General features: G+C 39.3%; 1 pseudogene; it reads right to left on the reverse strand.

The window, feature by feature from the left end:
* Positions 1 to 674: 674 nt before the first annotated feature.
* LOC140511517 (olfactory receptor 4C11-like) lies at positions 675 to 1602 on the reverse strand (annotated as a pseudogene).
* Positions 1603 to 5640: the final 4038 nt, after the last annotated feature.

Raw genomic sequence — 5640 nt, forward strand, 5'->3', positions numbered from 1 at the left:
TAACTAAGACCCTGAATAAAGCCTAACCCTTGTTCGACTCTGGAAAGTCTCTTCTCTCAACACGTAAATCCAGCTGATCACCGAAGACCTGGACGACAGGTAAGAAGGCTCGGGTAGTCCATGGGCCTTTAGGCCAAACAAATAAGCAACACCTAAGCGACTGGACATGTTGCCTCTAGGCCCCAGGTTATGCATTCCCTTACTAGAGCTTCTATAGTAGAAATCACTAATTTCATTGGTTACAAAACAAACATGGTGAAAGTTCATTTTTTCCTAAGTCACATAAGAAATGAAAAAGACACATGGGATTTGATAACTAGCATTTGCTTCATTATGCCACAGAAGTTTTCTTCCATCACTTTATTACCTTTTTTACTCTTTAAGAGATGAAATAAAGTCCCCAAATTGTTTTTTTTAATATTTGAAATAATGATAAAACCAAAGCAAATGACATTTTCAAATATTCCATATTGAAATTAATAACATTTTCAAAGTCATATAATACAATGAACTTCAAGGTAAATGAAAATTGCATTGAAATTTGATTATCAAAATATTGTTAAAATCCATGGACCTCAGTTAATTGCCTCACTTATTTTCATATATCAATTTCAATTCTGCTGGTTTGGATCAAACAACCTTGAAAAAATAGAAAAATAATATTCTTGATCATATTATTTGTCACCCCAAGTCACTCTGGTGCTCCATAGTTTCTTCATGGCATTTTTTACTTCTGCATTCCTTAGAGTACAGATCAAAGGATTGAGGAAGGAAACTATAATGGTATAAAATACAGATACCAACTTATGAAGAGGGAAGGTGGTTGGGGGACGAGTGTATATGAATATGCAGGGACCAAAGAATATGATGACCACAAAGATGTGAGAGATGCACGTGGAGAGGGTTTTGCGCTTCCCCTCTGCACTATGATTTCTCAGGGAGTGCAGTACCATTGTGTAGGATATCATCAGCAAAACAAAGCTTATTGAGCATATTGCTCCACTATTGGAGACTGCTAAAAGATTTGATACATATGTGTCCATGCATCCCAGTTTCAACAAAGGTTGTAAGTCACAGAAACAGTGATCAATCACATCTGGACCACAGTAGGGCACATTCAAGATAGGGATTTTTTTGAGTAAGAGATTGTAGAAATGACCCTATCCATGCCAATAGAATCAGTATCTCGCACACCCTGCGGTCCATGATGACTAAATACTGTAAAGGTTTACAGATAGCCACAAATAGGTCGTAGGCCATTAAAACGAGGACAAATACCTCCATGCAGCCAAAGAAATGCATGGCAAATAGCTGCATCGTGCACTCATCAAAGGAAATAATATTCTTGTGAGAGATGTTGTCCACAATCATTTTGGGTGCTGTGGTGGTAGAGAAACAAGAATCTACAATGGACAAGTAGGTTAAGAAAACTTACATAGGCAAACCAAGTGTGGGACTGGTCTTGATGGTCACAAGAATTAATAGGTTCCCCAACACACTGGCAGTGTAGAATGCCAAGAAAATGGCAGAAACTATTTTCTGTCTCTCTGGGTCCTGAGTCAGTTCAAGCAGAATGAATTCAGTCACATTGTTTCTCATCTCTAGGACTCAGGAGGGAAGGACACAGGTGAAAACTAGTTAATATAAAAAAAGAATGAAGAAAAACTAATAGAGCAGAATTTGAGAGGTCTCTATAAAAGAAACAGTGCTTGACTCTATATAGTTAAACTTCTGTTATTCTTATTTTCAAAGCCTTAGAAGAGCTTGAGGTAGAAAGTATTCCTACAATCTGCTCCAATTCATCTAACTCATTTTTTGCTCTTGGGCTTTGTGTGTGTGCATGCGTGTGTGTGTGTCTACCTGTGTGTATGTGTGATTTTATATGTGTGTATGTGTGCGAGAGAGAGAGAGAGAGAGAGAGAGAGAGAGAGAGAGAGAGAGAGAGAGAGAGAGAGAGAGAGAGAGAGAGAATGTCTTCTGGGCAGTGACACAAATATAGCACCATGTATAAACTGACTGGAAGACATGAATGGATAAACATGTGTGGGTTGAAATAAGCTTGATTGGATAGGATCAGGAGTTCGTAAATCTTTTTGATAATTTTACTTTATTTCACCTTGTGTGTGTGTGTGTGTGTGTGTGTGTGTAATTTAAGATCTCAAACTGCCCCCCTTAAGTTTCCATTGTTAACATCTTGGGGGATAGTTACTATCTCCCAAGTATAATATTGCATTTATCAAAATACTCCCCCTAAGGCAAAATGACTACCAGAAGAATTAATATTAATAAATTAGAACTCTTCTCTGAGCGTAAACATTTTCCTGATAACTTGGAAGGAAAGTTTATTCAACACACAGTTGGCAACAGTGGAGCAGAAGAGGAGTGGGCAGCTTTCAGAGATTTGGTGTATAGCCCTGCATTTTCTCATCTGCTTCAGAACACTTGCAAACACGAAGACTGGTTAGATGAAAATGATGGGGATACTCAGAATTTGTTAAACAAAAAACGAGAACTCCACAGGATTTACCAGCAGGATAGTTAATCCACCTCTAAGATGGCAGCATTTAATTCCACCAAAAGTAAAGTACAAGAAAAGCTTAGAGAGAAGCAGGATTCCTGTTTCAGTAAGAAGGCAGATGAAATTCAGTTTTATGCTGATAGTGAGAATCCAAAGTGATTTTATGATTCCCTGAAAGCCATTTATGGAGAAAAACGTATAGTGTATCACAACTACTCAGTGCTGAGGGAGCCACATGGGTTAGTGATAAAGATATGATCCTAGAGAAATGGGTTGAACACTTCAATATTGCTCTCAAAAGACCTTCATCAGTCAATGCCAAGGCCATTGACTGTTGACCTCAGGTTGAAGTCAATCCCTCCTTAGTTGAACTTCCAACTGAAGAAAAGTACATTGGTCTCCTTTCATGTGCAAATCACCTGGTGCTGATTCTATTCCAGCTGAGAATTACGAGGTGGGGGACCATTGCTCAAACAAAAGCTGACTGAAATTTTCCAGGTTCTACAGCAATGGGAAATTATTCCCCAGGAGTTCAAGGATGCCTCCATTTCCATCTCTATAAAGGTAGAGGGAATAGACTGTCCTACGACAATCACAGGGGAATCTCTATCCTAGTGATTGCTAGCAAAATTCTTGCTAGAGTCCTCCTCAATAGGCTTATCCTTCACCTGGAAGATGGTCATATACATGAGAACCAGTGTCACTTCAGAAAGACTGAGGAATAGTCGATATGGTGTTTGCTGCCTGACAACCCAAGGAGAAATGTCAGGAGCAGAACAGAGGTCTGCACGCAACGTTTGTAGATCTGACCAAGGTCTCTGACACTGCTAGTCATGGGGATTTATGGAAAACTATACCAGCACTTGGTTGCCCAGAGAAGTTCATCAGTATTATACGTCAATTTCATGAAGGCATGCTTTCCTGGGTTCTGGATGGTGGATAGTGCTCTCGTGACTACCCAGTCACCAATGGAGTGAACCAGGGCTGTGTGTTTGCTCCCATGCTTTTTAGCATGATTTTTCAGCCGTATTGACAAATGTTTTTAATGAGGAAGAACATGACAATAAGGTCAACTACCACACTGATGGTAAGTTCTTCAATTTGAAAAGGTTACAAACCAAGACCAAAGTTGAGGGAGTGTTGATGCACGATTTTCTATTTGCAGATGATTGTGTGCTGAATGTAACCTCTGAAGCTGAGATGCAACAAAGTATGGATCAATTCTCTGCTCCCTGTGCTAATTTTGGTCTAATAGTTAACACCCAAAAAAGCCACAGGTGCTCCATCAGCCACCATCACACCATCCATATGTGGAACCATTGGTTACAACAAATGGAGAAGTTTTGAATGCTGTGGATAAGTTCACTTACTTTGGGAGTGTACTTTCCAGGGAGGTACATATAGACAGTGAGGTTGATGCATGCATTGCCAGAGTTAGCTCAGTGTTTGGGAGGCTCTGAAGAAAGGTTTGGGAGAGAAGAGATATTAGACTAACTACCAAAGTGAAGGTCTACAGAGCCGTTGTGCTGACCTCATTGCTATTATGCTTGTGAAACATGGACAGTCTACTAGCGTCAAGCCAGTAAACTGAATCGTTTCCATTTGAACTGTCTTAGGAAGATTCTGAGGATCAACTGGCATGATAAGGTACCAGACACTAAAGTCCTTGTTAGAGTTGAACTACCAAGTATTCAAACTATGCTTCAGAGAGCACAACTGTGATGGGCTGGCCACGTTGTTCGAATGCAAAATGTACCCTTGCCAAAAAGACTAGTTTATGGAGAACTTGCATTGGGCAGGCGTTCACATGGTGGCAGAAGAAACGATACAAGGAGACTCTCAAGGTCTCTCTCAAGAACTTTGGATTTGACTGTGCAACATGGGAGACACCGGCACAGGATCACTCAGCATGGCGTGTCCACATAAGAAAAGGTGCTGTGCTCTTTGAGCAAAGCAGCATTGAGACAGCAAAAAGTAAATGCAGGGTGCGCAAATTTGGGATATCCACCTCAAATATGCATAAGGACTATCTGCCCAACCTGTGGTAGAGCGTTCCGTGCTTGTATTGGTCTGATCAGCCACAGTTGGATACACTGAAATTTCACTTTACAATGGTGATGTCATTTTGATCCTCTTTGAAGTCGAAGGACAACAACCAATAATCCTCAATCCCTTAGTGTAGTATTAAAAATCCCTCCAGAATGTAAAGTCAGCCTGTCCTTGCAACTGATATCAAATATCTTGTCCTCAAATCATCATTCCATCCGGAGTGTTTTGTAGAATGATAAAGTATCCATAGAGAGAATGTTGGTGGGTGGGACATAGAGTAGATTATGGTGGTTGGTCTGTGGATAGAGTGTTTGGCTTGGATTCAGGAAGACATAAGTTCAAAGTCCACCTCAGACAATTTTTTGCTGTATGATTCTGATAAAGTCAATCAGTCTTAGCATGCTTAGTAGTAAAATGGAGATAATAATAGCAACTAGCTCCTTGAGTTGTGCTGAAAATCCGATAAGGTGATCTGCAAAGTGGTTTACAATATATAAAGCATGCTACATACATACATATATATGTATATGTATATGTATATATATATATATACATATATATATATATATATATATATGATGTATTACTATTATTAGAACAAAAGAATAGTGATGAGAATGTGGTAACTGGATATTGGCAGAAGACCTGGGTAAATGAACTCAGGGACAATTACAGGCGGTTAGGGACAAAGAAGAAAATAGGAATGAAAACGAAAAGAGAAATAGGTCATACGAAAATATTCAAGTCTCCTTATGTCGTTTACCCATCAACCAAGATAGGAGTACTGATAGAATTACCTGATCCAGAATTCACAGTGGGACACTAGGCAATTTTATCCAAGTTCTTGATTTTAAGTATGAGGAAACAGCCCTAGAAAAACTAAGTGGATCCCTCAAGGCCATACAGGTGTCAGAGGTAAAGAGCTTGAACTGATATTGTTTCCTATGATTGCAAATCTATTACTCTTTGAACAATACTACATCTTGGTTATCAGGTAGTCTTTAGCACATAATTTTGTCCCATTTATTGATTCCATGTCCTTAAGTGCTAAAACAAAGAAGGTAAAACATGAA

The sequence above is a fragment of the Notamacropus eugenii genome, chromosome 6 (assembly GCF_028372415.1).
Source record: "Notamacropus eugenii isolate mMacEug1 chromosome 6, mMacEug1.pri_v2, whole genome shotgun sequence".
NCBI lineage: Eukaryota > Metazoa > Chordata > Mammalia > Diprotodontia > Macropodidae > Notamacropus > Notamacropus eugenii.